Source organism: Pelodiscus sinensis, chromosome 3, assembly GCF_049634645.1.
Source record: "Pelodiscus sinensis isolate JC-2024 chromosome 3, ASM4963464v1, whole genome shotgun sequence".
NCBI lineage: Eukaryota > Metazoa > Chordata > Testudines > Trionychidae > Pelodiscus > Pelodiscus sinensis.
Window position 1 is genome coordinate 178,573,890 of NC_134713.1, and position 25,527 is coordinate 178,599,416.

The window sequence follows — 25,527 nt, forward strand, 5'->3', positions numbered from 1 at the left end:
TTAGGAGTAATTATGAACTTATTTGCCTTTCCATTTTAAATAGAACTTTATCATTTTAATTTTGCCCAAGAAAAGAGGTGTTTGGGGGAGTCTAAAAGTAACTGTTGCAGGGTTACTTGTACCCAAAGTTAATCTGCTGCAATTTATATGCACATACTTCTCAGTTGCCTTTTATCAACCTTTGCTGCTGCAGCCCACTACTAGCTTTTCATCAGTTTATACATTGTGTGCCAGGGCAAATAATGACAGAATATCTAGCTAAAGAAGGGGTACTTAATCAGCAATCAAGATTCAATTTGTTTTAATTTTAGCAGGTGTTTGTGAGGTACATTGATGGGAGAGATAATATGTACTGCTTTCATTAGCTCTCTTGTTTTTGCGCTTGAACATTTAAGAGCCAGATGTTCGGAGGTGAGCTGATCAGAATATTAAGTCTCCAGAGGTTGGTTTCCATAGTGTTTTACATTCCTTTCTTTATCTTCCTCAGTTCACCCTGAGCTATGAGGTGCAAGTGCTTGCAATGACAAACTACATCTCTGCTTCCTATTCAACTAAGGCTTTAAATAAGTGGCTAATTCTCAGTATAAAATACTTTATTCTAATAATCTGCAATTAATTCTTGATCCTTGGGTCAGACTCATCTCCTATTTTAAACTATTTTAGCTGATAAATCTGTTACTGAAATTATTTGTTTAGTAGCTGATGTTTTGCCAGGATATTCTACTTCAGTAAAAACCAGGAGCTAATATGGGGTATGCAAGGTACTGATCCAATTATCCTGATACTCTAAATACCTAATCTAAATTGTCTCTCTGTTTTGTGTTAGTCAAAATGCTGTAATGACGTACTCTGTGGACAGGAACAATAACAATAAAATGGGCCTCAAAAGAAGACAATCAGTTGTCCGTAAAAAGGGAAGTACAGAGTATACTTTAGTTCAGTACTTTTTGTACGAGGTAAAATTGTATGAAGAATCCAATGAAACAATAATAGGATTTTAAAAGGCAGTATGCAAATGTAATCTTTTTTCTATGTTTTAATCTAATAGATAACATAATTAAGTAATAATTAGTAGCTTCTGCAGTAATACATCTGTATTTCTACATACCGCATGTTTTTCTCCAATATTATGAACTTGAATTCCTTTATAAAAAAAAATCCTAGAGATGAAGAGTTAATGGAATTGCCATTGGCAAATGCTATAATGTCCCGCCCCCCCCCCCCACACACTATTAATTGTTCTCTGTTTACTCTGATGCTCAAAGATTGCCCTGTTTTACAAGCATATTTTCTTAATTGTGTCACCTTGTGCTGTAAGTATGTCAGAGGGGAAACATTTGCAAGTGATTAGATATGGACCTTTGTGTCACCAAATGTATGAGGTACATACCCTTATAGGATATAATTGTGATCTTTTAATATGCGGCCATTGACCCAGACTTGTTATTATCTATTATAGTTTATAATAATGTATCTCTTTATGATTAAATGATGATGCCCGGCAGAACACTATGATTAGCATTTCAGTTATTTATAGATTATGTCAGAGCAGTAATAAACATAAAATGCTGTTAATGTGTGGCTAATGAAATCTGGACATGAACAAGTTTATGAATTGATATAATTCATTTGAGTGTTCTAACTGAGCTGCTGGTTCTCGTCATAATTCAAAAGCTTAGCAGGGTTCACCGATTAGGTGGTAGACTAATTTGCTACAAAAAGTCAATGGGTTTTCATCGTCTTGGGCTATCATACACAGCATGGCTGATTGCATAAGGACTATACAAAGTAATTCTCATAAATATATTTATTAAGCTTAATATGTTTTGTGAGGATAGGATAGAATCAGCTATTGCACAACATGTGGAACAAAATCGCAGTGCGTTAGATATTAAAAGATATGTTCAGTCAAATCATTCAAGACCAGATCAGTGAGGGAGTTATTAGAATTTTTAAGTGAGCTATTCAGCTGCAAACAAAAAGGAGGGCTATAGAGTATGAGGCAAATGATTTAGTGAACATATGCAACCTTTATTTCTTTTTGGTGTCATCATTTCAGTTCAGGATACACACATCCTTTTAAACTTCGGCTACAATGTCAATGGCAACATTCTTGTCTATGGACTAGAAAGAGGTGGGTTCGAATGTCATACCAGACCACGAGTTCCTATTTTGCGTGGACAGCATATTCTACTATTATTTAATAAAGCCCTGTTAGAGACAGTATCCTTTGCCTAAGATGTTAAACACAATCCATAATGTATATGCTGACTGTACATCACTTTCAGTTTCCTCGCAGATTTCAAAATAAGATTCCCACGTTTAGTTAATTCTGATTCTCAAAATCATGCCCCCAGTCTAAAGAGGATAGTCCATCTTTACAACCTGAAAACTTTCATAATGCATTGGACACCATTTCCTGTCTGGTGTAGGGATGTAAAATTCCGGTTTAATTAGTTATCCAGTTAAATGTTAAGTTGAACCAGTTAACTGATTCAATGGGGGTAGACTGCAGGAGTTGGGTGAAGGGCTGGTCCAACCCTACAGGGCTAGAGGGGCCTCCCTGCTTGTTGGTGTTAGGCTGGAGCAGCCCTCCACCTGCCCACCTCAGGTAGGGGCTGCTCCAGCCAAGCTGCTTCTGGCTCTGCACAGGGCTAGGAGATGGCAGTCCTTTGAGGGGCCAGAAGCACCAGATGGGGCTAATGGCTCTTAGCCCTGTGGGGGGCTACAAGTGGGAGTGGGGGGCTCCTCCAGGTACTGATTAACCAGTTACCTGTTAACATCCTTAGTCTGTGGTATTGTTTCTTATTCTATAAAGGGGTGGAGGCAATGCAGTGTCTTTTTGCTCTCCAAGGTCCTCTACTCTTCCCGCTCCTCCTCTTCTTTACACAAACAGTCTAAGATTAGGATTAATTTTGGTTGAATTTATCTACATGCAAGTACAGTACTCTGTGCTACACATGAACAGTTTCTGGAAGTACTTCACTGCCTTAATTGCACTGTATGGGTGCCTCTACACAGCACCCTAAACTTGAAATAAGATATGCAATTTGCACTACACAAATTGCATATCTTAGGGTGCGTCTACCTTGCACTGTTATTTCAAGATAACTAGTGTTATTTTGAAATAGCTATGCGAGCGTCTACACAGCCATTCCGTTATTTTGAAATAATTTTGAAATAACGAATGACTTATTCCAAAATCTGTAAACCTCATTCTACAAGCAAAAATTCCTATTATGAAATAGCTATTTCAAAAGAAGGCATGTGTAGATGTTATGCGGCTGCCATTTTGAAATAGCCCCTCACCAGGGCCATTCTAAGTTATTCCTCCTCAATTTCTCCAGGGGCTCTAAATTGAGACAGAACATGTACATTAGGGAAGCCTGCCTTGGACTAATGTTGAGGCTTCCTTGCAGTGTAGATGTGCTATTTTAAAATCAGATATTTTGGAATAACTATCCCAGAATAGTTTATTTCGAAATAGCCGTGCAGTGTAGACATACTTTATTTTGAGTGTATTTTGAAATAGATTATTTTGAAATTTGGTGCATCTACAGTAGGTAGTGTCAAATTTCAAAATAACGCCCTATTTAGACCCATCCCTTAACCCTTGTGCAGCGAGGTTTACTGAGATGGTGAAATAGCGCACCTGTTATTCTGAAAAATATTTCAAAATAGCAGGCGGATTGTGTAGACACAGGCTAGCTATTTTGGGATACTTCTGATATCCTGAAATAGCCATGCAGTGTAAATATACCCTATAACTCCTTAGTCTGATATGTTTGCAGTGTCTCCCACAGTAAACCATTTCATAACCCTATATTTGAGGATCTGTGGATAGATTGTTCCTGATCTTTTATAAAAGAAAATCAAAGATTTATTCAGAATACAAACTCACAAGCATATACACGCAGAGCAGTTAGGCGAAATAAATGGAGAGTGCCTCCATTTATTTGTTTTACTTCATAAAAACACAATATTGATAACTTAGAGCTGCTCTTAAAAAGCACAGTATTTAAGCACTGTAGGATTTTGGTACAGCACTAATGCTTCTGTGATGCATGAAAAGATTTGGGTAATTGGTTATGGTGATCCTATGATCATGGAACATACTCTTGCTAATTTTCTTATTTATTAATTTATCAACATGTTATAAATTTGTGTTTTATCAACTGGTATCTGATGCTGTATATTTATTTAATTTAAGGATGAGAGGAAATCGTCATTTGAGCAAGTGAGGCAGATACAGTTTTACCATCAGTTGTGATGCTAAAGAGAGCCGCAATAGAACCACTTTGCATTCTCCCCTCACATTTGTACCCTGACCCAACATTCGACCCATATGAGGGCTTGCACTTTAATCTTCCCTATCAGGTTTTTCTCTGTGGCTTTCCAATATCATTCACTCTACACACATTCCTTCTCCGCAGTACATAAATCTTTTTCCTGTCTGTATAAAGAAGGCTTGATGTAATCATACACCACAAACCCCAACCTTATTTCCTCTATTCTATTCTATTCTATTCTATTCTATTCTATTCTATTCTATTCTATTCTAAATTTCTGGGGAGAAAATGGGCTTTTCCCCAAGCTTTGTTTCTCTAGGACATTGTTTATCTCTTTTTTTGGTGGAGGGTAGTGATATTAAACCTTTTCAATTTCTGAGTAAAACATTACTCTGAAAACAAATTTAGGGAAATATTTATTCATCATGATCTCTAAGTATATTCTCCTTTCTGCAAAAAAAAGTGTTTTGTTTTTGTTTTTTATTCACTCTTGCCTTCGCATGCTGTCCCCCTTTCTCCATTGTACTCTCCAATGTATGCTTCACTGCCATCTGGTCTTCTTTTTCCTCTGTGTGTGCTATCTGGCTACTCATTCCCCTAGTTGTGTTGATCAGCTGCTTGATCTTTCTCTCCTTGACTCCTGTGACACACCCATTCTACTGGCAGCTTCTGGCACCTGTGCTGCCAAATGACTCCTGCTGGTTCTGGGGACTCCATTTCAGTTGCTCCCTTTGGTCCCTTTGGATAGGTCTTGTTTTCTTCCCTCTCCTTTTTAGGTTACTGGGGGGGGGGGGGACTTAGTGCATCCGAGGGTACTGAGGGAGTTGGCAAATGTCATTGTGGAGCCTTTGGCTATTATCTTTGAAAAATCGTGGAGATCGGGAGAAATCCCGGATGACTGGAAAAAGGCAAATATAGTGCCCATCTTCAAAAAAGGGAAGAAGGATGATCCAGGGAACTATAAGCCGGTCACTCTCACCTCTGTTCCTGGAAAAATCATGGAAGGGATCCTTAAGGAATCCATATTGAGGCACTTGGATGAGAGGAAAGTGATTAGGAATAGTCAGCATGGATTCACAAAGGGCAAGTTGTGCCTGACCAATCTGATTAGCTTCTATGATGAGGTAACTGGCTCGGTGGACATGGGGAAGTCAGTGGATGTTATATACCTTGACTTTAGCAAGGCTTTTGATACGGTCTCCCACAATATTCTTGCCAGCAAGTTAAGGGATTGTGGATTGGATAAATGGACGGTAAGATGGATAGAAAGATGGCTAAAAGGCTGGGCCCAGCAGGTAGTGATCAATGGCTCGATGTCAGGATGGCGGTCGGTTTCTAGCGGAGTGCCCCAAGGTTCGGTTCTAGGACCGGTTTTGTTCAATATCTTTATTAATGATCTGGATGAGGGGATGGATTGCACCCTCAGCAAGTTTGCGGATGACACTAAGCTGGGGGGAGAGGTAGATACGCTTAAGGGCAGACATAGGGTACAGAATGACTTAGACAAATTGGAGGACTGGGCCGCAAGAAATCTGATGAGGTTCAACAAGGACAAATGTAGAGTCCTGCACTTGGGACGGAAGAATCCCAAGCATAGTTACAAGCTGGGGACCAATCGGTTAAGTAGTAATTCTGCAAAAAAGGACCTAGGGGTTACAGTGGATAAGAAGCTAGATATGAGTCAACAGTGTGCCCTTGTAGTCAAGAAGGCTAATGGCATATTAGGTTGCATTAAGAGGAGCATTGCCAGCAGATCCAGAGATGTCATCATTCCTCTTTATTTGGCTTTGGTGAGGCCGCATCTGGAGTATTGTGTCCAGTTCTGGGCCCCCCACTACAAAAAGGATGTGGACGCATTGGAGAGGGTCCAGCGAAGGGCAACCAAAATGATTAGGGGGCTGGAGCATATGACTTATGAGGAGAGGCTGAGGGACTTGGGTCTGTTTAGTCTGCAGAAGCCAAGAGTGAGGGGGGATTTGATAGCAGCCTTCAACTTCCTAGAGGGAGGTTCCAAAGAGGCTGGAGAGAGGCTGTTCTCAGTAGTGACAGATGGCAGAACAAGGAGCAATGGTCTCAAGTTGTGGTGGGAGAGGTCCAGGTTGGATATTAGGAAAAACTATTTCACTAGGAGGGTGGTGAAGCACCGGAATGGGTGACCTAGGGAAGTAGTGGAGTCTCCATCCCTAGAGGTGTTTAAGTCTCGGCTTCACAAAGCCCTGGCTGGGTTGATTTAGTTGGAATTGGTCCTGCCTAGAGCAGGGGGCTGGACTTGATGACCTTCTGAGGTCTCTTTCAGTTCTATGATTCTATGATTCTAAGCAAGGAAGAAACCCCTCTCGATTAGCTGTCCATGGACCAGTGTTTGATTACTGGTGAAATTCAAATGAAAAGGCAGTACTAAGTCTTTATGAAAATACATAGTCTTTGTTTTTCTCTTCTAGAATTTGGTCTTAAGTAATGTTAGTAATTTAGTAGATGGCACACGTCCTTCTGACTCAGTATGAAATCAATACCCCAAGTTGGGTGAGCAGTATTATGCAGTTGAAGGCATGCTGTCCTTTATGTGAAACAGAATACTAATCCCTGAACACCTGTACTCTTTGAAGAGCCCATGGCATCTTTTATAAGACTTGGAGTGTTAGGCTTGGTGTTCTGGACAAATTTCAGCAGAGATGATTATATTTTGCTCCAAGTAGTGTTAATTTACTCTCAATTATTGTACCATATACCGTAGGTTATTACATTTTAGCATGTCTTCAAACTTTTGTAGTTGACAGATTTCAGGGAACAAATGCTGTGCACTGTGCTCTTATGAGGAATAAATAGAAATCAGACCCTTGAATTACCAATTCCCAAGTGTTTTATTTTATTCATTTTTATTTTAATATTCTAAGTTACACAAAGATCATGACCATCATCTGAAATTACTAATTCTTGGCTCAGCACCTTCTTGTCTCCTCAAAAGTAATCTAATTTTGCAAGTAAATCATTGTCTGATCCATCTACTATTTCTGGGCAATATCGGCATAGATAGATAGATAGATAGATATGCTAAATATATAAATACATAACAAGTGAGTGAATTTATGAAAAGACTGGCCCAGGTGGAGGCAGGCATCTGGGACTTCACAGGCTCAGACTTCTTGGATGGCTTTCATTTGTAGCCACCTGCGGATTTGCAAAGACATAGAGAAAAAAGAGGATTAAAAAGGCTGAAAGTTATAATGGCAGGATACTGCTTCACTGTAGCTGCTATTCTTTGATATTAGGTATAAATGCAACCCAGCATCCACAAGCTATCTGAAATGTTGTCATGTTTTCTATGATTTTTCCCATTGCATTTGTTTTAAATTTCTTCCTAGTTAATGAAAAATAGAGCTGATTTTTTTTCTTTTGTCAAAAATAAGAGCTAACATTTCACTTAGAAAGTGAGATGTGTGGTTCAACCTCTGCTCTTGATATTTTCAAGAGGCCAGCATTAAAAAAAACCTATGTAGAATATGCTGTATTATTGCCCTCTCTAGGCATTGTCACATAAAACCTTAAAGGTTTTGGTACTAAGCCCCCAAGGCAGCATTCTGATACATGCCAGATGTTCACTCAGGGGAGAGATAAATGTTTAATAATTTTTGCTATTGGTACTCTTTTTACAATGTGTTACACTACCATGGCTTATTAAGGCGAAAGCTCTGTTTTACTGAAGGAACAGACTTGTAATGAATCTATACCATCTTTTCTTTTGTTGACAGTACAGGAGACTGACTCCTCTTTGAAGCACAGCATCCTAGGTGAGACTTTCAAAGACACTAAAAGATTTGATTTACTCACAAAGCTCACATTGCAATTAAGCAGGGGATGAAGGAGGCCTCCAGTTCAGGGGTGGGGAACCTTTTTGGGTGAGAGCCACAGTTGGGAGGCCACACACAAGTGAGGGGCAAAAAACAAACAAAAAAGCAGTCCTCACTGACTTGGCCCCCAAGTGAAAAGGAGAAAAATAACACTCTCACAGAAGTTCCCCAACTGAGAAGCAGGAAAAAAAAGACACTCCTTTCACTCCCCTCAAGTTCCAGCCCCATGGTGGGGGGAGAAGGAGGGGTTGAAGGCACGAAGTCTCAAGCCCTCCAGGGCCAGATTAACTCTTCTAGCTCCCAGGGCGCTGGAGTGTGACCAAGGGTTTCAGTCTGCAGAAGGGTGCTGCCAGGGAGTGGGCAGTGGGTGGAGTCTAGGCAGGAGGGGCAAGGGATTGGTGTGTCTACCTTGTGCAGTTTCCTGGGAAGGGCATGGGTGCCTTTGCATGGCTCTGGATCTGCAGGAGGCACTTACTTGCCTCACACAGCCACTTCCTCCCCCATGCTGGGCAGAGCCTGGGGGCCCATGAGGCTTGGAACTCCCTCCACCTCAGCAGGGAGCCAGCGCTGGCACACCAGCCACGGCACCACTCTCCTCTCTCCCCCCACATCCCCTGATCATGGACCTGATCAAGGCAAGCCATGGGCCATAGTTTCATCACCTTTGCTCTAGTTGGTCAGGGCAACTGCTGTGAATTGGTGTACACAGATGTCCAAATTAAGCATCAGTAAAATTCAATTTAGAAAACTACACATTTTTATCTGGGAGCAGCTAACACTCACCTGGTCATATTGTTTGCATGTGGTATCTCTAAACAACTATGTAATTAAATCAATTGCGTATCTTTTAAAACTAGCACTGTTCCAAAATGCAGAAAGTTACCATATAACATAGAGGAACCTGATCACAAGTTGGCCTACTGGACTAAATTCATCCCTATTGCAACTCTGATAATGTCAATGGAATTACTTTAGGGATGAATTGGAATTAGTGTGTGTTCATTGAGCCAGAGAGATATGACAGAGGTGATGTATGTTTTCCCATCATTGTAATCTCATAATGCTAAGTGAGTGGTTTAAGTTCCTAGATACAAAGCACAAGACATCAGCAAAGAAACTTGAAAAAAGTTCTTTCTGTTCCTTTGATCTGTCTTTCTGGACTAATGACTTATTGCCTTTCTACTCCTCATAGATAGCAAAACATAGCTCTCTTCTACAATCTCTCTTTTCTTTCCAAAGCTTGGAAAGGAGGCATCTCAGTTGGCATATGAGAGAAGCCTATGAAATCACAAATGATGTGAAGGAAGTGTATAAGGAAGAGTTTTGCAAGCGACACAAACAAGGGGCTACCTAGTAAAATTACTAGGCAGCAGGTTTTAAACAAACATAAGGAAGTACTTTATACAGTGCAAAGTCAAACTCCATTGCCAGGAAATGTTGGGAAGGACAAAAGTAAAACTTGGTCCAAAAAAGAATTAGATAAGTCCACCAGTGGCTATTAGCAAAAGGGATTGGGGATGCAACTCTATGCCCTAGGTATCTTAAACCTCTGACAGCTAGAATCTGGTATTGGATGACAGGAAATGGATCATTCAAATTACCCTGTTAATTTACTCCGTCTGAAGCATCTGGCACTGACTGCTGTCAGAAGACAGATTACTGGGCTAGATGGACCATTGGTTTGACCTAGTGTGGCAATTCTTATATTCTCTTTCCTTGGTCTCTTTTCAGTTGTTTATTAGTAAAAAGAACTGGGTAAAAAGAGATCGTAAATAGAAAACAATCTTCATAAAGCACCTGCAGTGATAAAAGCATTGGTGAAAAGGATGTAAATAACCAGAATATGTAACCATGTTGTAACCCATCTCAGTAATTCATGGCTCTGAGCATTTCATAGAGAACAACTTACTAGAACAAGGATAGTTTACCTCCATTGTCTCTGCTTGTCCTGAAGGGCAAGCAAGATAGCACAGAACTAAGGATCTACCTAATTTTAGAAGCATATTTGCTGAGCTGTTTCTCTTATGCATGCACACTTTTATTCACTCTGCACCTCTCACCCTCACTCCCATTTTCTTAATGAAGTGAAATAGGGCATAGTCTTGTCAGTGTACCCTTGTCTAGATCTAGCAACAGTTTCTACCTATTGTAGACTTTTCCAGGGCTCAACTTCTTCATTATTTTTAGCAACTTATAGCCAGATTCTGCGAACCTGAGAGTAAGTGGACGAATTGGATCCATATTGAAATTGAATAGGGATAAATTTTACTATTGCAATAACTGATGGTAGCACCATACAACCATGCTGTTTATAGACAACCTTGTATTCGCTACAACAAAGCATTACCTTGAAATGGCAGGAAAATATACTTCCCTTTTAAAGGTATGCAGAGTGCTCAATGGCATTTTTTACATTGCAGTTCAAACATCTAAAAAGTCAGAGATGAAAACCGATTCTTACAGATTTTAAAAGAATTTAGCAACCTGTGAGTTTTAAAGACTAATATTTGGAGTGCACAAAATATCTCAGCAACTACTGGGAACTATGTAATTTTGAAGTTTGCATTAAGTAACAGGAAAGTTATAAGCATGGACAACAGTAGCTAATTATTATGTGCCCTTAGGAGTAGGGTATTGTGTCTGTTCTCCCCACCAATGCTTCATGAAAATTGGCTTATGAATATACATATTCATAACTCAAAGATGCTTTGGACAAAATACCTCATGTAACCTATCAATTTTAATGTTACAAGCTGCTGGATATGTATATCCTTTTTGATAACATGAATAATTCTTGTATGTGAAGTTAGAAATATGAAGTATGAGACTGTTTATAGTTTTTAATGTGCTAATGAGAATCATTATCGGTGCACCTACCTCACCGAAGCCATAACAACTTGGTGATCAACTTAACAACTTGTAAATAGCCTTGTTTGCCTTTTAAATCCAGAAGGTGGTTGGTCCTAGGAAAATGTGACCACCATGCTACCTGCTATTGGGGTCCATTTTTGAACCTGGTAATTTTCCACAGAAAATGGAGGATGTAAAACAAAAGATTCCCCCCCACAGTGGAGAATCTATCACCCCTTTGGCTGGCCTGGGAAATTCTGAAATGATACAAAGAGAGTTGGTGACCGAACTCAGGTTAAAAGAGTTTGAAGATTATGCCTCAAATAGGAATCTGCTTGCAATAAATTTTAGTGGATTAGAACCAGCTCTGCATTTTCTATTCATTTTAACTTACTTTGATCTGTCTGTTTTCACTTGCAATCACATAACTCCTACTGTTTGTACAGGTTATACCTCTAAAATCCGGGATTCTCTGTTCCGGCAACATCCATGGTCCAGCATGACCACGGATGTGCCAGGATCAAAAAGTCCAAGCCTGCTGCATGTGGGTGAGGGCTGGGGAGCTGGCATGAGGCTCAGCTGGACTGCGAGGGCGGGCAGGGAGCCAGTGTGTGGCTTAGCTGGGCTGTGGGGTATGCGGGGAGTCAGGGAGCTTGTGCGCAGCACAGCTGACTGGGGGAGCTGGCACATGGCTCAGATAGGCTGCAGGGGGAGCCAGGAAGCCTGGGTGAGAAGGGTGTCAGCAGGAGGACCTGAAATAACCTACCCTGGTCTGGATAAATCTCTCGTCCGGGACCAGTCAGTTTCCGAGAGTGCTGAACCAGGAAGGTCCAACCTGTACTTTATAAAAAAAACACTTTTGTTTACTATCAGGCCCAGTGTAAATAATTGGTGCCTGGGGTAGGGGGGAATAGTCATTGTGCATATCTCCCTTTCGTTGATAAAGGAGACTTTTTGATGAGATTTCACTGTGTAAAACTTTTACACAGAGAAAGACAGATTTATTTGGGGGGTTTTGGTCTACATTTGGGGGTTGATTTCCTGTGCTGTGCCCCAGAACTGAATCATCACTGAACTGAAATGGTTCAGTGCCTGCATTGCTTTGTGTGGATAGAGCAGTTACCCCAAATCTGTGCCTTGTCTGAGGGAGGACTGAGAATCTGGCCTAGCAGGACGGGGTGGTGGGGAGCCTCAGAGAGCAAGCAGGTGTGTGTGTCAATGGTATGATCAGCACACCGGAGACTTCTGTGACTGCACCCTACCACAGATATATCATAGTTCACAATCTGAGCTAAGCAAATAAATACTTTAGTGCATATTTGATCAATGACTGTATCATACATAACAAACTAATCTTGCCACCAAGTGCAAAGTGGTGAAATACTGATGAAGTATTCCATGAAGTCGTTGATGAGCATTTGTTTAGCTTCAGAAAATAAAATATGTAAGCTCCATTTGAATGGCATAATACATCTATTGGAATCATTTGTTTCATCAGTCTAGCAAACTCAAAGTTCTTACTGGAGATAATGTATGAATAAGATTTTGTAGTTCAGATATTTGCATGACTCTTAATAATGGTTAGTTCAATAATTTTCAGAAACATTATGCTTTGTGGTGTTATGCACTTGCCCAACTTTCTTTCTGTTCTTATGAATATACTGTATCCCAGGAACCATTTTTCTTTTCTAGCTGTTGTCTAGAAAACATCCATGTTTTAAATAAAATATGACATTTTTATCAAAGGTAGATTCACTTGCACAGTAAAACTTTCCTTTTGACATTGTAAAATAATGTTTTTTAAAAAGCAGCTGGATACCGCTATTTAATCCATGGATCGAAAATGTGACACAAGTTTATAAGCCGGATCTTCAGCAGGATTATGTGTCTATAACTCCATTAACATAATGGAGCCATGCAGATTTACCCCAGCCAGGAGAAGGTGATGTTGTTTCTTGGCCCCAGGAGGGTATCAAAATACAATATTACTGATGTAATCTTCCATTTGTTGGTTGAGCTCTAAAGTAATTTGGATTGTTGGTCAAATACAAGGGCTGACAGTTTTTTCTTGAGCTCAAAATTGAAATCAGGATGGGTTTAGGGTTCAAATGGACTAGGAACTGAAAAGGGTGACTTGGCCTGATGATAGCTCAGATACCCTTCTCGTCCCTTTTTTTCCAGGCCCTCAAAACCTCATTTCTTTATGTTTCATAAATGATAACCCTCCTTCACTGCTCTGGGCCAGGTAATATCTTCCTATTTTGCTGGGCCTCTGGGAGCTCTAGATAGCCACTCTCCCACCTAATATTGGTTTCACAAAGGGCCACCAAAGAAAGCTATTGCCTCCCTTTATGCACAGGCCAGGAAACAGCCTTATTCACTAACAGCAAAGCAGGAACCTGGAAATAGTGCTAATGCCCACATGTACTAGATGTTTTACTGACAAGGGTAAGATAAGGGAATCCACTGTACAGCTTCATGTTATGGAATATCACAGCCAAACCCAGTACTCTTGGGCTATGTCTACACTTGCGGCTTCTTGCGCAAGTAATATGCAATTGAGGCTAAGCATGGAATATCGCCAAGCCTCATTTGCATACCTTATGAGCCACCATTTTTTTCAGAAGAGGCTCTTGCGCAAGAAGGAGTGTCTACACTGCCCCTTCTTGTGCAAGAAAAACCCTCTTGTGCAACGCCGTTACACTATTACTTTTCAGGAAGAACAGCGTTGCACAAGAGGGTTTTTCTTGTGCAAGAAGAGGCAGTGTAGACGCTCCTTCTTGCGCAAGAGCCTCTTCTGAAAAAAATGGTGGCTCATTAGATATGCAAATGAGGCTTGGCTTAGCCTAATTTGCATATTACTTGCGCAAGAAGCCGCGAGTATAGACATAGCCTGGGGTCCTACTTTTCCCTAATCAGTTACACAGCTTCTGGCAGAGAAGGTTGGGATTGTTTTCAGTCTCCTATTGTCCTGTGACAGCTGCTATTCCTTCTGGATTAGGGTACCCAGTAGCTTTAATGAGCCTGCACTGATGAATTAGTTAGTATGGCCCTTTCCTCACTAGATAACAGCTTCATCCTGCTTCACCTATGCTACTAGCCTTGCCTTCCAACTCAGTTGTAAATTCCATACCATAACCCAACTTCTGGGGGGAGGAGATAAGCCTTGTGGGACAGTTTTGGTCTAGAGATGTGAAAGTTTAAAAGGTTAGCTGATTAACCGGTAAGCCACACCCACTCCCCCCACTTAACCAATTAAATGGGATTTTACATCCCTTCTTTGGTCAGTGTTTACTGGCAGACAGTGAAATTACCTTCCAGGGACCTGTCAGTTGAAGTGCTTGTTACACGCAGCTCACTACCAAACAGCTAGGGTAGCGGTTCTCAAATTCATTGCACTGTGACCCTCTTCTACCTTAAAATAGGGTCTCAACCCACTTTGGAGTCCTCACCTTAGTTTGAAAATCGCTTGTCTAGGGACAGGTGTCCTGCAACACTAGCAGTGACACTCTGCAGTGTTAGTTACACTGCTTCAAGGGACGATAAAGTGACCTGTTGTTTATTTTTATTTATTTTGTAGAATATGATTTTCTATATACTGTTATAAAATGTCTGTCATTATAGGAAGTATAGATCAAACTGATAAATCCTGTAAACATAATTAACATCTGACAATGCTACAATATATAAAAGTACTGCAGCTTATAGATGTCCGCTAAGATTATAAACTCTTCCAAGAACCTTAAAGAGAAGCTTTATCTTTCCTGTATAAGGTTTTTACGGTATTGCTAATTAATAAATAATGATAACCTTGTGACAGGGAGCAACACTAAGGGTGTACCATCGGGTCCTTTCAGTTGTGGCTACCTGTGTTTTTTGAACATCACAATTACTTGAACAAAGGGATTTGGTGTTTATTTTTCACTCTCTAACCCTATTTCTCTGTGTCTATGTAATACAGATAAATTTTAGAGCTATATAAATCAGTTGTGGTCTGAACATAGCTTCTTGTGATTACTGGTAAAAACTAATTAGGTTTTGTCATTTATTCACTTGGAGTTTTGTATCATTGAAACCTTGCTACTCTATTTAACCTACTGCTAGTCTGCAAATATCTGCTGCCATGTTATGTTATCTCTCTCTCTCTCTCTCTCTTTTTTTTTTTTTTGTGCTTAAATTAACTCTGGAATAATACAGCATAGAATATACAGGAGAGAGAAAAGTTTTCACATTTTTAATACAAGACTGATTTTATTATATTACTGGAGAAATAAGTTAGATTGCTCTAGTAGTCTCAATAAATCACATGAAGTCTTTTTTTCTAAATTAAATTTTTATTTAAATAAAAGTGTTATGTTTGTATTTGAACTGACAGCTAAATCTGATAATTAGAGTGCATGAAGTTGGCTTTGATTGGCATTGTAATTGGATTGTCATTGGGCTGAAAACCTATTATCTTTGGATCATGCCCCATGAAATCTGTTGAAGAAACTTTGCTGCCAGTCATTAAAGCCACCATCTTGGCTTACAAATTAGGTTTGAAAGGCTTTTTTACCACTGGGAATGTAATTTAAACCACTGCAATTGCACTCCCATTAATTAAAATTATATTAAAATTATGGTTCATTTTCTAAATATTTTTTTATATTTTATCAGACATACTTATTACTAAAAGCCTAACAAATGACATAGAAGAGCTAGTAAAAATTATATTTTTAGATAATCCATCATTTCTACAAATGCTATTCAGCATTAGTGGAATTAGTCAGTATGTTGATAATTAACAATATATTATTTGTTTTTATTACCAGTTTTCATAAAACACATTTAAATATAAAATGATTTTTTAAATCAAAAATACAGTCCATTTCCGCTGAAAATTATAATTAGCATTACTGACAAAAGTGTATTGAGAGAGCCCATTTTAAAGTGATATCAAAGTAAGCTTTTTTTTTTAATTTGGTGTATGTGGGGGCGTAGGTCTTTGGTTTGTTAAATCACTGCAGTTTATTTGTTTACTTACATTATGTTTGGAAAATGTAGCGAAAACAAATTAATCGGTATTTATCTGGACCTCAGAAACTCATGGTAGGCAGCTGCTTCATCTTCAAGGGAAATTTGTTCCCATGGAGAGGTCTAGCAGAAGGCCTACGTTCTTCTGAAGGCACACGTAAGCGATTTAAGCTATATATTGTCCACATGCCCAAGCATGAATTTCAGTCATAGGCCCCTTACTTATGAGTCCCACATGGTTCAATGTTTTCACTTACCTTTTTCAACATATACTATATATGAGATCATTCATTGGACTGTGTCACTAGTTTCAGTATTACCTCCAGTATTATGTCTGCCTCTTCATTGATGTGGTCTTTCTTATCACTGAGATGTCTTTGTGCCTGGGATTAATAAGCAGATGAATAAAGGAAGAGTAAAACGTTTGAAATGACCCATCACCAGATCTTCAAATGAGTGTGCAGACTTTGGCTCATTTTTGAGAGTCTCCCTGATGCAGCCTTTGAAAGTCATTCCATCTGCTACTGTCGACAGGTCTTTCCTCACCAAAGAGTTGGCCCTAGTGAACATGGCTTTGTCACCTCTGTTGTCTCAAACAGCATCTTACTTTGGCTGTGGGCAGCTGTGGGCTTCACATTGAACCTCTTTCTTTACATAGTGGTTCTCCTTTGAAATGAAAAAGGTTAGTGTGAGCATTGCACTCTAATGAGAGGGTGCTCGCCTCTTGGTCCCCATGGGTGGATCCTGGGACCCCTGGGGCTGCTTTCTGTGAGGGCCAGGAGGACCTCGGGGGGGTTGTGGCTCCACCATGGGTGTCAAGGCCTGTGGCAGGGAGAGCCGCGCAGCAGTCAGGGTGTTGCTCCCAGGACGACTTCCTGCCACAAGGCTTGTCCAGGGTTTGAGAACTGGCAGGAGACAGGAACTATAGAGTTGTGATTAGAATGGACGGAATGTCCACCAGGTCACCTGTGTTATTTCCTGGAGGCCTCTTCTTTCGAAAGAAAACCCTCCTCCCTGTCCACACACGCCTTTTTCTGAACAAGCTCTTTTGGAAAAGGTGTTCTTCCTTGTAGAAAGAGGATTACCGCTGTCAGAAAACACCCTCTGTTCTTTAGATTTACTTTCAAAAGAACGCAATTGCAGCATGGATGTAATCCAAGTTTTGTCAGAAAAACGGCCATTTTTAAGACAAAATTCTGTAGCGTAGACATACTCTGAAGCATGGTCATTTTAGGAACCACCTCCTCTACATCCAAAACTGAGAGCACCACCAAAAACAAAGCACTCCGTGGCAGGATGGGGGAACTCCTTGACAAAGAACATACACATTTTCTCTATCTTTACTATATTCAGATTAGGATGTAAACCTGACAGCCTTCAACAAAGATGGTTGCAGAGAAGAGGTTAGAAAAAGAAAGCTATTACAGGGGAAATCACTGGGAAATTAGATGAAATGAGGAGGCACCAAATGATAAATAGCCTACTTTTAAACATAATTATTGTTTTTTTTTCTATTATTATTTATTTATTTACCCCACTATGGGCTACATTCTAGGCCTACCCAGGTCCTGAGTCTTTCATGGGCTGCTGCACCCTATGAAAAAATCCCAGCAATACAGTTTCATCTTTAACAAAAGTCATGGTATGTTGCAGAGCTAAGGAAATGCACTTTCAAGCTGCTTGCAGCCCTGGGCCCTTCCCCTTCAGATATCCAGTGCCCCTGTCTTGTGTGGGGCCTTTGAAATTAACACAGTTCCCACTGCACTGCTGTGGAGCATCCACACAGCAAGGCTTAACTCGAAATAAGCAACGCAAATTGAGCTATGTAAATTGTGTAGCTTGTTTCAAAATTGGGAGCGTCTACACAGCACTTATTTCGAATTCAAGCACTCTTCCCCTGACTTCCCTTACTCCTTGTACAATGAGGGTTACAGGAGTTGGAGTATGAAGTCCTCTAACTTGACAGTATTTTGACATAATTTCGAAATAACTTCCTGCAGTGTAGATGTGGACTAAGTTATTTTGAAATAACTATCTGCTGTATACCCGTCAAGAGCTGAGCTTTTTTTAAACATTCATTATCCTGACTGTGCTGCAGAATAGAGTCCGTTTCAAAGGCTTTTGTTTCCCACACAGGAGTAAGCTGTAAGCACTCATGACAGTAGTTCTTTGAAAAGAAAATGTGGCCAGTGGGACAAGGAGACAGCTTGGGGTCAAGTTCAAACAACCCCCAAAGAAAGAACTTTGTAGCACTTTAAAGACTAACAAGATGGTTTATTAGGTGATGAGCTTTCGTGGGCCAGACCCACTTCCTCAGATCAATATGTGGAAGAAAGAGGACATCTAAAGGAGAAAGGTGAGGCTCTGAGCTGAGAGCAGCCTGATTGAGAAAGTCTTTTATGACATTTCCTCTCCCCCACCCATACTCTTCTTTACAAATGAAGTTGGACCTTTTGACATTTTATGGGATGGGACACAACTGAAGTCCTTGAAGAATTCTGAAGCAGGAGAGGACAATGCAGGAGAAAAGGCCTCATGTCATGTTTGTTGGAAAGTAATAGTTGCGGCTGGAATCCTCATTGACTCCTTCTTATCTGACTGCTGCTTTTATCTCATCCATTTGTGTAATTTTATGATCATCATTAAGCAGTCTTCTAAATATAAGAGATGAATGTTATTCACAGGATCTTTTTAAATATTGCAGTGAATATTTATCTTGTAACACAAGTCCCTACATTTTCAAACTGACGGTTTAGCCACGCATTCTTATTCTGTGATCAACCCGAGCTGTGCATCAAAAATCCTATGCAACTCAGAAATTTGCCTTCTAGCAACTTTGCTATTGCTCTTTTTTTCTTTTTTTTTTTTTTTTAGGAAGCTACTCTCTTGTTCTCTTTCAGATTCATTATTGGTAGGGAAGATGCATTGCAGCTGCAGGCTTCCTTACTTCAGAGCATAGTTTTTTTTTAGTTTTAATGTTGCAAGGTTACTTGGAGTTCTCCTGGTGGATTGTTTTCTTCCTTATGAGAGAGAGTTCCTCCAAAGAGTTACCTCCCTGCTTGGCAAGCCAAGGCCTAGAAATTCACTGCTTCCAAGGTTATGATTCCCTACCTGACGAATCACAATGGGATTCCATCAGAAGTCTCTTGAGTACAGTCGGCTCCCCAAGTTAACCTATTAGTCTGTGAAGCCATTGAACTGCCTTAGAAGTAACATTTTCAAATAAGGCTTATACTCAGGTTCTGATTCAAGTGTTCCCATGTGTGAATTTGCCTAGTCTGTGCTACTTAACACATTGTTCACTTGCATCAGGAAACTGAGCTTTCTTTCTTTCTTTCTTTCTTTCTTTCTTTCTTTCTTTCTTTCTTTCTTTCTTTCTTTCTTTCTTTCTTTCTTTCTTTCTTTCTTTCTTTCTTTCTTTCTTTCTTTCTTTCTTTCTTTCTTTCTTTCTTTCTTTCTTTCTTTCCAGTTTTTGTTGACCAATTTTTATTTGATAAAGTGAGAGCTAATATATAGTAAACTTAGAATGTATCCATTTTTTTAAAAGAGTTCAGAATATTGGCTGTATTGGTTTTTCCATTACTTGCAGATTGGTATATTATTTTGTGAGATGAATAATTATTAATTTACAGAGACAGTAAATAGTACAGCTAAACTTGACCTGTTCCTCCTTTGGCTGACTGATAAGGGAACTTTCTCAATAGATTCAGCTGATTTTTAAAATCCCTGTAGGTATGATTAACAGTCTTGAATTGTGTTCCCTTCAGATGATCACATTCATTCCCAGTTTTAAAAATGTAAATAGAAATATACTAAACTCAATTTGGATTTTAAATCTAAGATGTACATATCCTTGTCTCATTTACACCTGCAACTCCACCTGTAACTGTTTTCAGAAAGGTTACTTTTAATTTACATCAGTGTAAACCAGAGGAAGATCAGGCCCAAGGTCTCACAACAGGAGATCTATTCTCTAATCCGTCATCTTCTCAAAACTTTACATAACCATCTGCATTGAACATTTTACAGATTAAGTGTAAAAATGATATTCATCTCATGAATAGCTAACAATAATATAAAATTAAATAACAATGAAAATGCAAATTTCCTGCAAGTATACTACGGAGTAGTACTTTACAGTATTTACAGCTACCCCATACTTCATATAAATTACAATTACATTATATTAAAGCACCCAGCTTTCTGGTTTCAATAGAAACAGTTAAATCTGTCTCTTTTTTACACTAATTATTTAGTCATAAAAGATTATTGAACTCTGGTAGAATTTCTCAGTAGTTAGCTCAATTAATAAACAAGAGTTGGCAGGATCCAAATGATTGGCACATATTCCTGGAATGAAGAAAATGAAGAGTAAAAATGGCCAATTTCTGCAGAAAAAGGTTTTTTTTTTTTTTTTTTTTTTTGTAAGAAATGGTTTGCCAGTGTGGATTTGCATGATAGTGAATTTGGCCTTTTTAAAATAAGTGTCTCTGGTAAGTATTCACCATTGTTTCAGGTGGGCAAAATTGATCGTAATCTCAAGCATTATTATAACTCCATTCTGTTTCTGAAAAATATTGTATAACCAATCAGCCCCATCTAAATAAGTAAACTCTGGTCTAGGTGAAACTCTATTAAGTGCAACACATAGTTGCCTCTGCTTATCTTGTAGCTGGCTTTGGCCCTCGTTGCTGCTCAAAGTAAAGAAGCAATGTTTTGTGGTTAAAGTTCTGCCTTTCACACAGGTTTTATTTTTACTCATCACAACTAATTATCTGAGCTAAGTTAACAAGATACCAGCTTGTCATTTCATTTTTTTTGCACATTTTCTTTTTTCTGTTCTAGATCTTGGAGAAATCTTATCTCCCTAATCCACTGCCATGAACCATTAGTCTGTTCAAGGCTTGGTGTTGGCTTGACATAAAATGAAAATTGTAAACTCACTAAAGAGAAAAGGAATGACACGAGACAGCACTTCAGAAATGAATCTCCCTGGTCCTATGGGTCATCTGTATAGCTGACCTGAAACTAAAGCTAAAACTAATGCAATGGCCTCTCTACAGAGCAGTAATGATTTCAGCTGAAGAGTAAGGTGTTCACCTTATGCAGACACCAAACTTCTTCACATGCTTCTGCCAGTGTCAATTGTGTAGCTGGTTTATACATTGCTGACAGTGTAGTGGTCACATAGCAAATGAGAACTAGATCTAAAAGTGTCCTCCACTGTCATTTTGTGGCAAGGTAGGGATGGTCTGGTGACTAAGGCACTAGACTAGGACTGGGGTTTAGTTCCCAACGCCACAGACTTTCTGTGTAACTTTGATCATGCGTCATTTAATCTTGCTGTGTCAATATAGTAGGACTAATACTAACATCTTTCTCCTACATTTTATCTGTCTTGTCCCTGTTTGGGGGCAAGGATGATTTTAAGCACAATCTCAATTGATGCCTCTAGATGCAACACAGACAATTAATAATCTTGAAGCTAAAGCACCAAATATTGGCTAAAGACACATTTTTCTTTTGTTCTGTCAAGTATCTCTTGGATTCTGTGCATCAGTGGAATATTTACTCTGCTCACTCCAGTAGAAACCAGAATACATAAACGCCCCCTCCCCGATGAATTCTAGCCACAACATCTTGTGTAACAGAATCGGCTGTGCCAGGCCTACTCACATGTTCCCCTCCATACTTCTCTTCCATGACATGCAGTGGAGTCAATTTGTGTAAATCATCAAAACTTCACTAAGTGAATCAAGCTACAGTAATTTAAAGAAGTTGCAGGTCTGCCCAATGTGGTACAGATGGCTGATCTCTGGGTGTAGAGCAATATTGTAGAGAAATCATTGAATAGGCCCTATAGAATTTCATCTTCACATAAAGCTTTTTTCTGTCCATGTGCGGGGTCAGATTTATTCCTGACATTTCTACATGGAAGGTATTAGAGTTGTGCTACATGTGATTTTGACTCAGTGGTTACAGCCTGTTGCTCAGTGAAGGAACATGGTAATAATAGCAAATACCCATAATGGAACTGGTTTGTTGTGTGCTACTAATGGTGGTTTGATGGTTCTTTCTCTTCTTCTGCCAAACTATTTAAGGAGAAGAAATTTGTCTAAGAGATTCAAGTCATATAGAACTTTGGGTGTCCACTGATCAAGAGGGCTGTAGCCATAGAAGTTCCTCCAGTCATAAGAGCCAAAAACTTATATCTATCATAAACACTAAATAAGAATAGATACATTATAGAAAAGGCGTATGCCTCTAAAAGGGTAAATGTAACATTGAATGGATTAATGGTGAGAGTGAATCTCCATGGCATGATGGAGGAATAACTTCATGGTAAGGGGGAGAGATGAGTCAGTGGTTTGAGCATTTACCTGCTAAGCCCAGGGTTGTGAGCTCAAGTCACGAGGGGGCCATTTAGGGATGGAGCAAATCTGTCAGGAATGGTACTTGGTCCTGCTGTCAAAGCAGGGGTCTGGACTCAATGACCTTTCAAGGTTCCTTCCAGCTCTATGAGATAGGTATATTTCCGTATTATGAGTATATTGTCCATTTGAAAGAGCTATGGTACTTGTCTACCCTGAAAGTGTAGAAGATAACCTGTCCTCTCCTATATACCATTATTTCCAGATATAAATAGAGTCAGCTGTTATTAAGTAAGCTATGGAAGACCTCAAACTGACTGTTGGCATGTAGGTACTGCATTCTAGGAAGAGCTAAAGCAAGAACTTCTCAGGTATCATTGAGAGCAGCAGAAGGCTCACTTTCCCTTCCTCCTCCTGAAAAAGGAAGACCAAGGTCAAGGGTTTTCTAAAGGATGTACAGGATAAACAGCAAATGATATCACCTGTACTCCATTGCAAATTATCTTGGAATTTGGGTATAGAATTTGAACAAGACTGACACTGGTAATTGAACATGTAATGGGAGATTCTTAGTAACAGAACCAGTTGACAACTCTTCTTGAGTGAAATAAACATCCAGAAATCTGCTGGCTAGTTGGCAAGTACATGCAGAAACTTCTATGTTGCACATATGTATAGCTGTGTGGATGCCAGTGCTGATCCATCTGCAGTGCTGGGCATTCTTTACTTAGGAGATCAGAAGGGAGAGAAAGTGCACAGCCTAATGAAGACATTTTTTTCAGGCCCTGGTGTCAATACTATGTGGCTCAAATTATTATGGCTCTGTTGATACATACTCCTCCGGTTTTGTATACTGCTTAAACTAGCTCGTCAGTGGTTTTTTGCATGATAACTGAAATTCGGAAATTCTGAGGCAGTTGCATCAAACTTACATCTGAGGCAGGGAGAATGATGGCTCTCATAAGCAAAGAGTTGAAGGCCATGTCATCCTCTCTTACTCTTCTTCTCCCAGCCCAATTAAAATGGTGTCCTTAATTCCCTTGACTTTGCTTTCCTGTGCTTGCCTTTCCCTATATGTTCCTCTTCTATGTAGTGGAAGTTGATCTGAGGACTGATGAGTAGAATTGGCCAAAATATTCTTAATGATATTTTGTATTGTTTGTTTTTTCCCTCCTTCAAAAAAATCACCTGGTGGTGTTTTAGTGAAATTCTGCTAAAGTGAAGTAATTTTACAAAATTTGTCAAAATGCATTTAGCTCTGTAAACATTTACATACCTCTCTCCTCCCATCCTCTACACTACATGGAAGATGGATGCTGCTGTGGTCAATCTTCCAGGGTTCTGTTTAGTGAGGGTGGTATAGACCCACTAGATTGAACACAAAGGGTGCCCCCATCGATACCAGTACTCCTCTTACTCCTCATGAAGAACAGAAGACAATGGGAGTATTTGCTCTCGTTGGCCACCCGCTGTCTGGAGGGCATGGAATATGATTTAAGATACATTGACTCCAGCTACATAATTACATAGCTGGAGTTGTGTATCCTACGTTGACCTTCCCATATAGTGTAGACCAGGCCTAGCTGAAAGCTTATTCTAGAGTTACTCACAAAACCAGGACATCTTGTTCCTCCATCTACTACACACTGGTTTTGTTATAGTTTTCACTTATATGAGTACTTAGCCTACTAAATACAGTCTGCAAATAACGTTACAGATAGGGAAGAAAAGTCACAGAGAAATCACAACAATCCAGAGTCAGAACAAGGATTATGCTCAGTTTTTTATAAGACATTTAAACTTTCTGAGGCTTTATTTCTAGTCCTTCAAAATGGGGTAAATTAGTTTTACAATAAACAAAACCTGTAAAAGGATACCCACAGCAGCAATTACATAAATAAGTTATTAGTAAATTGGTTATCTCCATTCTATAGGTAGGGACTCTGAGTCAAGTGACTTATTTGGGAGGTACTGGATTAGGTAAAGGACCAAGTATTAGAAACCACTGGTGTCAATGATAAATAAATCATTGACTTCAGCATAGGTTGAATTTCAACATAGGATTCTAATCGTGATTCATACAGTATCCTGAGATGTAGCATAACTGAATGCCCATCATTTATTTCTCAGAGTACTGATCAATCAATCAGTTATCTCTGGGGATTTTGATTAGCACGTGCAGATATATGCTTAAATCAAGTTGTTCATGCTTAATACTCAAAATTAGAATAAAAAGGCTGATTAAATTTAGAAATTTACAACACTGTACTGTTAATTCTTAAATTAATACATGCTTGCTTATTTTTTAATAACGAAGCTCTTCACCATAAATTTCTCTCAAGCCAGCATTTCTACTTCGCATTTATTTTGCAACTGTATACATTTGGCTTGTTCAGTGAAATAAAGAGCATACAAAAATATTATTTGTGTCTGCAAAAAAAGTGATGGGATCCATATAAAAAGGCCCTCTTTACATGCACTGAAACTATTTTCACTGGTGTGCGGACATGCAAATCACACTTTCTATATTATTGGACTTGTAACTTTAGCTAGGAAATAAACATGTTAACAGTGAACAAAAAGTAAACAGAGCTACATGAAAACAAATGCATGCTATTTGTGTTTGGAAATCTAATCTAGACCTTGACTGAAGAAAGCATTTACTTTTTGATTATGCTAACCATAACATTGAGTCCATTCTTATTTATCAAAATAGTTAACCACTTGGTTAAAGTTAAGCACATCCTTAAGACCTGTTGATTTCAACTGAATTACACACATATATGTACACATAGTAATGGCCAAATTCCACTTGTCTGACATCAGTGGAATCTATGAACCTGTGTCCAAGAGCAGAATTTGGTTCCCTAGCAATGATAACTTTTAAAGTTAAATCTAGAGGGTTCTTTTGCTTGGAAGAGGCAATTTCTTTATGTGCTTTGTTTCTTCAGTTTCCTCTGTCTTTTTGACATGGTAGGAGCAGGATCACAATGTGTTTGATAAAAGGAGAAGGGTAAGAAGAGAATTATCAGTATCATTCAGTGAAGATGCACATTAGTACAAGTTCCTTAAAAAATATAGTGAATGTTGCTATTGATCTGAATTTTTCAGTGAATGTTCTGGAGGGGGTTTTGTATTTTTACAAATGTAGTCAAT

The 25,527-nt window shown here is 39.2% G+C and overlaps 1 long non-coding RNA gene across 1 annotated transcript in view; it reads right to left on the minus strand.

The window, feature by feature from the left end:
- Window positions 1-7,153: 7,153 nt before the first annotated feature.
- LOC112545637 (uncharacterized) overlaps window positions 7,154-25,527 on the minus strand; it is a 36,610-nt gene continuing 18,236 nt past the window's right edge. Inside the window, exon 3 of the long non-coding RNA XR_003089167.2 lies at window positions 7,154-7,457. This is a non-coding gene — a long non-coding RNA (uncharacterized LOC112545637). The remainder of the gene's footprint in view (window positions 7,458-25,527) is intronic.